Genomic DNA, 13,773 nt, shown 5'->3' on the forward strand with positions numbered 1-13,773 from the left:
GTAATAAACTATTACTAAACAATTTTGTACTTAGATTATAAAATATTTTATTAAGTCACATGGATTTTACATATAGGTGACACATGACAGATATAAGATTTAATTCATAAATTTTAGAATACTAGCAACGTATCTTGTGCACTAAGAAGTGATTAACCTACTGTTTTGAATGGGAGGCATGTAAACTTTCCAAGATTCCAGTTACTTAGTATTTCAACAATTCTCATTAATGTCCAATAATCAGCTAAGAAGTTGTACTATTGTAATTTAAAAATTCACTAAGAAAAAAGAAATAAGTATTAAATAAAATTATTTCCATAGGCAAGTCTAGGTTTTGTCTGTCTAGCTATATTAACTCTTTATTTGTTGAGTAAGATAAACTGCACATTATCCTTGAACAACCATATTCTGATTTAACTTGTGTTTAGATAGAAGTTTTAAGGTGATGAACTGTGGACTCCATGTACTTGAAAACATCATGCCCAATTCTATTACGCAGAGATAATATGACTGTTCATTTGAAAACTTGTTATAAATGAAATATTGAATGTTTAGAGAATTCACTTATATAACTTCCTGACAGGTAACCTTGTGACTTATGTTCTGAGAAGCTGTATATAAAGAATACAAAAAAATATATAAAATAGCCATCTCCACTTAAACTGCCAACACTTGCTGCATTTAACATAAAGGTAAATTTCATTTCAATAGTAATTTTCAAAAAAAGGTTCTATGATGTATTATTGTAACAATCTGCACCCCTTGCAACCTGATTATTCCGCAGCAAAAAAAAAGTAGCCTCTTAAAAGTAGAATGATGTGAAGTAAGATAGAATACTAACAACTAAAGTGTAATTTAATAAAATTGTTTACATAAATTTTCAAAAGTCTTACTAATTTTTATTGTCTACTACTGATAATGACCATAGCAAGGAAAACTTATTAAAATTTTAAAAATACATCTTACTCTTTATATTGAAAAATAAATCATATTACAAGTAACGATATCATTAACATGTAGTATTTTGAAAATAAAAGTAATTAAATTAGAAACAACAATATATAGTATTGAAAAACAAACAAACAAAAATTTAGTGGTCTATTATGAGATAGACCATAGCTAACGTCATCAAATTTATATAAAATTTAATTTGCCAAACTGCTGGTTTTCTATTTTATTTTATTAACTGATGTAAACTACGTGTTTAAAGTATAGCCTGAGTTATTAATGTATATTTATTGGTAAAAACTGGACCTTGAAAATCCTTTCATTACATATATGATTTTAAGCAGTAACTTTTTTGTTAGCTTGTTTTAATATCAACTGTACTTTATTTTATGTACCAGAGGATTAGTTATTAAAAACATGAATTCTTTTATACATGCCCCTTAACATAAGATGCAAAGAAATCTAGATTTCAAGTATGTAACATAATTATAGGATTAATTGAAGGTCATAAGTTTGATTTTCAACAAAATATTATGTAGTTTAATAACTGTTTTGGCCTGCTTAAGAGATAAATCTGTATTTAATACCAAGCACTTATAAATACATTTTTTCTGAAATAAAAGAATACACAAGGATTGTTTTATAAAAACGTATTATTCTATTTCAAGCGATGTGGGCAGAGGCAAACATAGGTTGAGAGTAAGCCGGTAAAAGACACATTTCGAAGCTCTATGCTCGAAATGTATCTCTATGAACGAAATTTATATATCGAAGTATAGATTAGTTGAAGATTCAAAACCACACTATGTTTATACTGTGGAAGTACTCTCGGACTGTGTTCATCATAAAATAGACAAAAGATATAGCGCTTTTCATTCACTGCACAGAGAAGTAAGCATTTTCAATAATGTTTTTGATTATATTTAGTAAGTGTGTAGTGTTCATAAATAATCTGAAGTAACAATTGTTTTAAAGGTACCGCCTTCACCCTGTTGCATCAGGGTATGCGTGCATACTAATGGTAATAATCTACATTTTAATAGCTGCATTCAATTAACGCATTTAAAAATGTGATACTTATTACTAACTTGTGTTTCAAACTGGTTAATATTGCTTTTTGATATCTTAACTTAAAATTTGACCTACATCTATTAATTAATGAAATTTGTAATATAAAAATTTTCGTACTGTTACTGTGATTGATCAGTGTCGGAAAATGTTTATAGGCTAATAATCAGGTTGCATCTATACTTCCATTCTTGGGATCTAACTGAACGTTTTGTTTACTCCTTCATGGTGTAACTTTTACTGTTACAATTTTTTTTAATTGCTTACCCTGGCGTTTTGTGTGGTGAGTGAACTAAATATTTTTGATTTTATGTTCTGATAGATTATTTTGTGGCTGTATGTATGCTTATGAAATGTAAATGAGAGGTGTAATACCCTACTTTGTAATTATAAAGGTAAATACTGCTACCTAAAACTGCCATCCATGTCTGCAGTAAGTTTCAGTATGGCATGTTTATATACAGTTTGTAGCCTCATGCATAATGTAAAATCGCAGCAATAGTTTGGCTTGGTATCATTCAGAAATATACATTGAGATAATCCTCTCTGTATCAGTAGAGTAGTACGTTATGTCAATTAGCTGCTACGGTTCTGCAGAACCCAATTCAAGTCTAAAAAGTTTATTTACTTTTGTAAGGAATTTAGATATCATATTATTAATGCGATCTGATTGTTAGTGTTAAAATATCAGCATTTTCTCATTGATAAAGGATCTTATCATACTATATCAGGGCAAGAGCAGCTGCTGAGCTATTTTATGATTAATTCATAAAATTATGAATTATTTAAATTTCTATTATTTTATATTTTAACTTATAAAATCCTAAGAATTTTTTCAAGAAATCACAAATTTTTGTTGATTAAATAATCAGTTTACTTTTTGATTTCATCCAGTTTGAGAAGACCTGCCACTGTCATTTGCAATATTTTTTTAAAACTGCCCATTATCAATCTAATGAATTCATTTGAAATAGTAGTATCCTTTTCTTTTTCACTCATCACTTATTTGTTTTAAATCACAAATTAAATGTACCAGTGTTTTAATATAAGATACCTAACTAATAGATGCTATAATGAAAAATTATACAAGTAAACATCTATAATTGTAAATTTAGATCCTCACACATACACACATGCACGTACACACACATACACACTAAGAGAGAGAGAGAGAGAGACAGAATGTGTGATTGAGAGAGAACTAAAAGATGTTAATTAGGATGTTAAAAGAGGACTTAATCAGTGGTATCAATTTATATACTTAGCGTAAAATATTAGCTTATGATAATAATGAATGCAGTCCATCAAACCAGTTAAGAAGAGTACTGGGTAAAATTTAGTATTAATGTAACAAGTGATAGTAACAAATAAGTAATGTAACCAATGATTCATTTATATACTTATTTCCTTTAAGAAAACTTGTCCAAAGATTGAGTGTAATGAAACAAACTACAGTAGTATTTGTGTTGATATTTACAGTTTTTAGCTGATAATTAATAAATTATTAATTTTTTAAAATTCATTAAAACTCAACTTTTGTTTAAAATGTAAACTTAACCCATCAATGTTTTTAAACTAGAACTTTATTTTTGTTTTACAACTAGTGATATTATCTAAATATTTTGTAATTTTCCAACCTCATAGCAGTGTAGTTGCATATTACCCTTTCATCCAGATGCTGTTGTTAGGTTTGGATCATGATTCCCAGTGACGGATCAGCCTGAGAATTTTTCATACAATTGAAAATTTCCTAAGATATTTTCATGTACTTTTATAAAGTTTTAATTATATAAATAAAATGATATCACAAAATATTATAGGCCCTACTGTGATTTAAAAAAAATTCTTGCGTACCATAATGCCTAACTTGATTTAACATTCATAGTAGCAGGCTTAAATTAATTCTGTTACCTATCTTGTATTTGTTTCTGGAGTTCTTGAATTAATGTTTGATTATTTTCAGCGCTTAAATAATGATAATTCTCATTGTAGTGCTTCCCCTATTAAGCTGTCATTTATATATTAATAAAAGATACATTTGAAAAGAAATAAAAGGAAATAAAATTTAGTACAAATTTTTGTATATAAAACTGATAATAATGCTCACCTGAGATGCTAATATTCATTAGTTTTAAAGAATGCATTATCTACCAGGTAATGCTCCAGTTGCACTTTTTTTAATATTAATTCTTGTCTTCTTTTAAAATATTTATATTTATTTACTAATTTAACAAGGGTTCTTTTAAAAAAGCATCAATTGGCGATTGGGAAATAAAAAAGATATCTCTTTAATCCCCATGGTCATGAAAATTAATATTTTAAATTTATATTATTTAAAAAAAACCATGCTTGTCTTTGGAATATTGCTTGCGTGATTTATAACTACTTTTTTGTTGTTCAAAAGTTTCTTTAAATATATTTTTTAGAAAGTGCTGTTTTTCAGGGAAAACGTATATTAGTAATATCTACTACCTAATTCCTTAACTATTGAATATATTGAATTCATAAGAAAGCTACCTATTGTAATGGGTGTCAGGATTCGTCTTCTGGAAAATTTCAACATTTTTTTTGTGTTCACATCCCCCAGATCCCAAAACCACTGTCAGTTCAAAAGTTTATATACACATATATATTTCACTTTCTTGTGGTGATGATAACCGCTGTAATTTTTCACAAATCACTTTCAAATTGATACATAAAATATAATGACTCAAAATCTTGCTCGAGTTCATTAATGGGCAAAATCAGACCATGAGGGTGGAAATAGGGGAGGCTTTTTTGAAAAAAACAAAATATTGCTATAACTTTCTTATTAAATAAAATATCAAATTCATTTAAAGTTTCTACTATTCTTTGGATAAGGGCGTAATACTTATATAAGTAAAGTTTTTTGGTATCATCAAACATTGGTCTAGGGGGGTGGAAAAAATGGGGTTTCGAAGACAAAAAATAACATATCTTCCTTAATAGGCACAGTATCAAATTTGTTTAAAGTGATTGTTAATCCTCTAAACATTACCTAAAACTTTTGTCTGAAACAATTTTTGATATGACCAACCCTTCGGCAAGGGATGATGACAAAAATGTTGCTGGAATTGTAAGAAGATGGGGTTGGTCGTATGTGAAACATTTAAAACTTTTTTTTCACATGCAACCATTGTGATATTGAGTAAATTTGAACTTCTTCTTAACTTTAAGGTGGAAATCTTTTTTATCCCGTACTTTTTCTTTTTCCTGTTTAGCCTCTGGTAACTACCGTTTAGATAATTCTTCAGAGGATGATATGTATGAGTGTAAATGAAGTGTAGTCTTGTACATTCTCAGTTTGACCATTCCTGTGATGTGTGGTTAATTGAATTTTATCCCGTACTTAGCACTGGTGAAATCTACTTCTGCCTTCTGGCATGACAAAAGGGATTTTTTTAATTGATTCCTGGATTCATAAAACTAGTTCCCCTCACTATTCAGCTGAGATTCACTTTCTCCATAGGGCAATGTTAGAAGTCAAGTTGTACAGTTTTTTGTTCTTTTATTTTTTCTACAAAAAAACATTGTGTATAAAAAAAATGTTTAAATTTGTATGAGTGATATCTAAATCAAGTCATTTAGTGAAATTTAATTTAGTCAGTGTTCATAGATTTGAAATTATATTGGTTAGTTTATTTTCATTAGGATTAATGAGTAGGTGGAATTATCAACTCTATTAATAAAGTCGATAAATCCCATCGTTATTTTAATCCCGTCATTATACATAAAAGTCATATCTGAAATATGTAAAAAATGATAACGTGATAGTTATTTTTTCAAATTACTCCAGTTTAAAAAACAAACGGTCTTGATTCATCCAATATTTGCAGAAATAGAGTGATTTCTTCGCACTCCGCTGCCGATTTGAAGTTAAGAATTCAGCTTTATTCATGTGTGAATGCTGCGAACCACTTAACTACACTTAACCTTTCCACGACTGGCATGCATGCATACTCTATTTCTTGCTCATTTTTTTGAAGAAGTGTAAACAAGTTTTACAATAATCTTTGGTCTAAATCTATTCACCGTTTGAAAGTGCAAGCCTTGATGAATAGATTGCACTTGAAATGGACATGAAAAAGTTCTTAAAGACCAAAATAATTACAGTTACCTGAAAAGTCTTTTTATAAACAAATTATATCTCAGCAATGCATTTGTGTATGTCAACAATTTTCTTGTGTAACCACTTATTGAATTTGGAATTCCAAGAGCCAGCTTTTAAAATAAAAATTGTAAAAAAGTTATTTTTGCAATAATTATTGGCTTTGCAAAAAATTACCATTTTTATCAGTATTTTGAATTTTTGCAGTAACTAATTAACAAAATTCAATGTTTATGGGCTTAAATTATAGGTACTGCAAATGCCTACAATTGACCCCGTAGAGGAAGACATCCTCCATGTGGCAGTTTTGGTTGCCATGCCACCCTCTCTGTACCTAGCCCTTATGGGCTTTACTGGAGGTCATTTTCAGAATCCCAGCACCTATAACTTTTATTCAGAATTTTTTAGCCTAGGAAGTTTACTTTGCCTATAAAATTGAAAAACCGATTTTCACCACCTTTGAACAGCCACCATTTTGTCCTATTAATGAAAATTTTGTCCTGTCACATATAAACAAGTTATACTTGCCCTAATCTGCAACTCCATGTACTTCCCTAAAATCTACTACTTTTTTAGCAAAGAAATTCCTATTGACTGAACTATAAAGTATTTATTAATTTCTTGACAGCAAATCAAAGAACTAATGAATAAGGGGATACAAACCATCAGTGAAAATTAGAGAAAATTTTCAACAATGGAAAAAACAGCTGATTATTATTCTTAATGGGTATGTTGCCATCTGTTCAACTAGTGAATAATAGGCAGCATCTCCTGGCCCAATAAAATGATGATATGTATGAGATGTAAATAAAGTGTAGTCTTGGCTGACCATTCCTGATATGTATGGTTAATTAAACCCCAACCAACAAAGTACACTGGTGCTCCACTGTTTATTATTCAAATCTATATAAAAGCAATCAACTTTTACTAGGATTCGAACCTGAGAGCCTTTGACTTCAAAAATCAGCTGTTAAACAAAGCTGTTAAAATAAATCAGCTGATTTGTGATGACAAGTTTAACCATTATACCAGCTCAATGGGCAGTAATGGGTGATAACTATTTAGCATTAAAATTGTATTTATTGTTTTTGTAAGTTTACAATTATCAGCTTGTAGCTCTGTAATGGCTGTGTTTTTAGAGAAGAATACCCAAAAATAAAAATACTGTTTCCTATCCAAAAATGCAATAAAAATATGGAGTTTCCACTTGAAATAATGCATTTGGCTGCAGTATTGGGAAAAGAGTAAAGATTTAAAAAATGGTAATACTGTATTTTTAATGTTGGGAAAAATGTAGTGAAGGTTTACCATTTAAAATTTTTGTTTCTGAGATCCCAATGATGGTTATCTTAAGTTGATCACTATATATACATACATTAGGTCAGGATAGTAGTAACTATTTTGTTTTTATCTTTTAAAAAAAAAAATTATACTGCATAATAAATCAAAACCCAACGCTTCATTGCTCTAATGTTATCAAAGAAGATATTTAACCATGCACTTTTGACAATTTTGATTTCATGTAACTAATATTATTATTAGCATTTCATTATAATTACATTAAATGACATGCTGAAATATATTAATTTTACATTAATATAAATAATTCAAAAGTAAAAATAAATGATGAAGTTTGCAGTGGAGATGAAAGTGAAGATGCAGTTTGGATTTTTGACAATGAGATAATGTGTAGATATTTTACTTCTACATAAAATTTTGAGAAAAAGGCAAGTTCTTAATATAGAAATTCACATTATTCTTTTGGATGTGGAAAAAGTTTAAAGAATGTTGTGCTTAAAGAAAATATTTAGTCTTGAGTTGGAGATATTTATATAAATGAAAAGCGTTAAGGTAGGAAATATCTCTTGCACATTCATAAATGCAACGTGAATATATGATTGAAAACTGTCAGTAACCTAACCTATGCATAGTGGGATTTGAAGATTAAGTTAATGTAAGTATTTGGTGAATGAAGCAAGGGCAGATTTATAGTATGCCTTATCATAAATATACAGCAATATCAATGAAGTGTTTCATTAATTTAATTATCTTGTTTTCCATTTTTTTACAGTAAAAAAATAGTGTACACATAATTTGAGTTTTATAAATGCATTAAATTTTTGGATGACAACTTGAAATAAATTTTGCGTAATTTTATTGAACTGCATTTGAAAATCTGCTGTGCCAGAGTTCACAGCAAAAATTGAGAACGAAAACAGAAAGGAGTATGAATGTATTCTTAACAATATAGTACAAAATATTATTATTTCATATAAGAAGAAAAAAAAGTCGTTAAGGGTAATAACAATTTTCTACTTATATTAATTGAAAAAGGTTAAATTTTAAAGTTTTATATAAAAGGTGATTCAGGAGAAAAGGAAAGTGATTTGGGAACTGTTTCCAGAGCTTGAAGTAAGGAAACAAAAGGTCAAACAAACATATGTCCAAAAACACTTTGTTGTTGAATTATGGCTAGTGAAAGATATCACCTACATTTCAGTTACCGTGGTGAAATTAGGTCAAACTGAAATTTTGAAGATGTATTAAAGGGGTAAACTTCATGATTTCTTATGTATTTTGACTTGAAAAATCGAATAAAATAGGTACCAGAAGTGTACCTCATATAGTTTTTATGATATCCAATGTAAAGCAGAACAACAGAAAAATTCAGTGACAAAAAACGCATTTCTTTAGGTTTGAATTGTAATAACTTTATTAAATTTGTAATGTAAATTTTGTTATCAAAACTTGTAAGGAACAATTCTGAAAAAATTGATTAATGAAGTCTATAAAAAACAAAAACAAAGTCAACTTTTATTATTAAAAATAAAATAGAACAAAACTTAAAATAAAAGTGTTATGATTTTGGAAGAATATCGATGTAGGTATCCTGGGCGAATAGTTTCAAACAGTAAAGTATTTTATAAATTTTTTAATAATCTTTATAAGAATGGTACAATTCATGTTTCATCTGAATGTCAACCGATACATGGTGATGCAAAGGAAAACATTTTTCAGGTAGTACAGCTTAGTCCTATAACAAGTACGCTAAGAATTTCCACATGACTCAACATTTCATAAAGTGCACTATCTAGGACATTACATGTTCACGAACTGTGTGTCCTTATCATGTTCATGAAAATACAACATTTCCAGCTTGGGGACCATGTCAGACAATTGCAATTTTGTTAATGGGTTAGCAGTAATTATCACTTAATTCTGTTCATACTATTTTCAGATGAAGCTGCTTTTACCCATAATGGAATAAACAACACCCAGAATTCACATTGGTGGTCTAAAGAAAACCCACATGCTGTAGTTGAATCAAATTTCCAGCAACAATTTTCAATGAGCATGATCGACAACCAGTTAAAAGGTCCTTTCATACTAGAACAACATTAACGGGAAGAAATTATCTAGAATTTTTAAACAATGAATTTCTTACAGTGTTTGAAAATTTCTCATTGCCAAAACAGATTGAAATTTACTGTCAACTTGATAGAGCACTAACTCATTTAACAGATGAAGTAAAACAGTTCTTAGATGACAAATTTACTGGTAAACAGATTGGTTGTAAAGGCCGGTAAATTGGGCACCTAGATCGTTGGACCTTACCCTCTTAGTTAACTGCTTTTAGGGATGGATGAAATGCAACATATACAAACAAAAATGTAGACACATGATGAACTGTTTGCTCACATTCTTAATACTGTTGCCCTCATCAAGGAACTCAAAGTTATTAGGTTGGCAATAGGAAACAAATTGAAAAGTGCATCAATGTCAATGATGGAATTTTTGAACATTTATTGTAGATTAATTTTATATAAATCACAATGAGTATTTTTTTAAAGCAGTATTTTAATTTTTTAAAGGTTTAAATTTTTTTGCATTGAAAACAGCTGTTTTTAATTTTGTACTATTCATAACATTTTTCTGTTAAGTTTTATTCTGTTTTGTTTTTAATAATAAAAGCTAATTTTTTTTTCTATTTTTCATAGACTTTATTATATCAAATTTCCCAGAATTAAATTCTCTGCAAGTGTTGATAATAAAATTTGCATTAATTTTACCGGTCAATTAATAAAGTAATTGTAATTAAAACCTATAAAAAATGTGTTTTTTTTCTACTGAATCTTAAAACATTAGATATCTCAAAAACTATAGGAGACAGTTCTGGGACCTGTTTTCTTCAATTTTTCAGGTCAGTAAACATAAGAAACCATCAAGTTTACCTTTTATATACGCCTTAAAAATTTCAGTATGACCTCATTTCACTGAGGGAACTGAAATCTGGCTAAACTTTATCACTAGCCGTAAATCAATAACAAAGCATTTTCAGACAGATATTTATACAAACTTTTTCTGTATTTCAAGTTGTAGAATCAGTTCGCAAATTAGTTTCCTTTCCTTCTGAATCAGTCTTTCTTCTTCTTCTTTTTCTTCTGAATCAGCATTGCAGGAAAGTTAAACAAAATCTCTTTCAACAGAGTCTAAATTCCTGTCCAAAAGGAAACTGTATGCTGAGTTATTTAATTAATTTCTTTTTTAGTAATTGTTGGAAATAGTTTATATAAATATGACGTCTTCTGCAGCATTGATTTGTATTTTACTTTTTTAATATTTGTGGATGTTAGTCCAAGAGTTTTCCCTGGTTTAATGTAGCCAGCAAGCTGACTACATTCTTTCCCAGGACTTTAAATTTATGCAACTTTTTGTAGACAAGAAGATTTAGGTCAAAATAATTTTGTGCATGTTTCCATGTTATGAAAATAACGTGGAAAATATTCTTTAATGTAATCAAGTGAATTATATTTCTCGTTAAGATATTTAAATAAATAATAATTCTATTATTATTTATTTTGAGATGTTCCCTGTTTTTTACTAATAAAAAACTGAGGAAGATGATTTGGCTTACTGCACGAGTCATCACAGTATATGAGCATAGCTTATGTACACAGCTACATGAATTTATCATAGTCCATTTTTTTGTTTAATCAGTTACTTATGCAACCATTTCATGAACATACAAATCAAAACATTCTCCACTCGTTTAAAATTAATACTTTTCATGAAGCACAGTTTATTAAAGCCTTTAATTTCTTAAAGGCTTTAATTTTAATTAAAGCCATTTTTAATTTTACCTAAAATGTGTCTAAGGCACACATTGTAGACCCAGTGTCTAGCTTATTACAATTAATTAATCTTATTTTCATTTATTTCAAAATATATTGCGGAGATTAAGGTAGTATTGATCAAACATTACCATTTACTAGAACTGTAGTAAAATGTTTTTCTCTTAAAAAATGAAAATAGCTATTCTCTGGCTTCTAGTATTGTATGTTGTGTATCACTCAGATTTTTATCTGTAAATAAATGAAAAAAGAAAAACAAAATTAAAACCATAAGGATGCAAATTTTAAGATTGTCAAATATATTAAAGGATGGTTGACCTCGTTTCTAAGAAAATTTGTTTTAGTTTATTTTAAAACGTTTATGGTGTTGTATTTATGTGTAACTGCAATATCAAATAAATTTCAACACAGTGTGGTAAATTATTAGAAATTTTTAAATTTAATTTTATGTATAAATATTGAATCGATTTATTTATATATACTTACATGTTGAATTTCTACCTTTATGCAAATAAATTGTAGAATGAAAAATGTAGATAATTTTTGACTTGCCCTTTATATTCAATTAATTTACTTTATTGTTATGTTTTTTTATCTTATTTCATTTTCTGTGACATCAATTATTTGATGTAACATTTAATCTTTTTAAAATATGAACATTGAAGGTTCTTTTTTACTTTTACAGGAGAAATAGAACAATTGGTCATCAGCCGGTCTTTAGAATTAGTACTCAAACTGAGTGCAAACGAAGTAACTTACCAGATATAGTTGCTGAAGGAGTTATAAATGCCATATATAAACACTTTAAAAAGATAAAATGAGATTGCACTTATTATTAAATGACCATGTTATTTGTAAATATTGATGGTTGTGTATTTATGTGTACATCTGCTTGTATATAGTTGTGATTTTTGTGGTGTGGGTGATTATAATTTATATTTGTTCAAGGTTATGTTAATTAATTTGTAACTTTATCTATTTACCTTAATACTTAATAATGAAAAGTTAGTCTATAATATTCTGTTCAAATTTAACAATTTTTTTCTTTCAGCTAATAAACTAATTTTATCATTTTAATTGCTGTCTATTGATTTTTTCTAGTTTAAGTTGAAATCCATTTCATCCATGTCCCCCTCCTCTTCTTCCAAAACATGAAATTTAAATCTAAATACATATGGAATTTAAATTTAATTTTTTATTATTTGATGTTTTAAAGTGTATGAGTAAAGTGTAGTGTAATTGGTGGAGGAAACTTTTAAAGAAAATTTATAAGTGTTTACTTGTTAAAATAAATCATTCTGATCTTACTTTTACTTTGAATAAACAAATTATTTAATAAATAAGAAAATAATTTAATTTCAAATGTTAATTGTTTTCAGTTTATCACTGGTAGAAGGATTTAATTTTACCTCCACGTACAATCACAGAAAAGTTAGTTACTGATGCCAGTGAGTTAAAATGCACAGATATTCTTGCCATTTCTCTCATTGTAGGTAAAGTAAAACTTACAGCATCTTCTGAATTCAGCAGAATCATGTCTACGATGGCCTATTTTCTGTATTTCTCAATAAAAATTTGATGTTAATTTGCCCTGCAATAATAAAACCTGGCCGTTGGCATAGCTATACTATTTAGACTACCATTTTACCTTTTCTTCCAGCCCAGGATAACAAAGTAAAAAGAAATGTGAAATTCCTTGACCATGTAAAGAAAACAATAAGTTATATAAACTGCATTTATTAAAATTAACATTTTATAAAAACTTAGTGAAGTATTTGAAATATTAAATTACCTACGTAATTTGTTTTTTATTACATTATCACAAATAAATATTACAGTAATATTGATTATTAACTACCATTTCAGAAACTATATATATTGAAAATCTTAATGATAAGATTTTTTGTGGCGTTAAACAAACATTATTTTATTAATTCTGTTGATATCTATGTTACCTTTTTATTAACAACTTTATAATGATAAATTTTACAAAGAATATTTTAATGTCTGTTTATGATAACAGAATTAATTTCTGCTCACTTTGTTTGTAATCAATCATATTATTAAAATTAATATTTAGCAATTTCATATTCAATGTAGTATAGCCACATTTTGAGTGTTAGTAGCAGACAGTTTTTATCAATTTAGTTTCAAAAACCTTTGCTCACTTCAAGCAGTAGATAAAAAAGAAATTATATCTACGTGTTAAGTTTGGTGTTGAATGTGCAGTACTATCTTGACAATAAGTCAAAACTTTAAATGATGAAAATTTCTTAGCTGGTTCTTGATTTTAGCTCTGATTTGATATGATTTTGGCTCCATTTAGATTTTTTTCAGTTAAAAAATTGTTATAATGATGTTATTTTCAGAGAACTCCTTGAATGTCTGATTGAGATTTGGAATAAACTTATGCAAGTCTGTATTTGAAGTGCCAATGAAATACCAACTCAGTATAGCGATTATTGACTAGATATTTTCAATTGTTTGTTAGTTTAT

General features: G+C 28.1%; 1 long non-coding RNA gene across 1 annotated transcript; it reads left to right on the forward strand.

Moving 5' to 3' along the window:
• Nucleotides 1-1,678: 1,678 nt before the first annotated feature.
• Nucleotides 1,679-12,348, forward strand: LOC142325822 (uncharacterized). Its single transcript, XR_012756594.1, has 3 exons — nt 1,679-1,839; nt 8,217-8,443; nt 11,963-12,348. It is a non-coding gene; the product is annotated as an uncharacterized LOC142325822 (long non-coding RNA).
• Nucleotides 12,349-13,773: the final 1,425 nt, after the last annotated feature.

Source organism: Lycorma delicatula, chromosome 5 (genome assembly GCF_047948215.1).
Source record: "Lycorma delicatula isolate Av1 chromosome 5, ASM4794821v1, whole genome shotgun sequence".
In the NCBI taxonomy this organism is placed as follows: domain Eukaryota; kingdom Metazoa; phylum Arthropoda; class Insecta; order Hemiptera; family Fulgoridae; genus Lycorma; species Lycorma delicatula.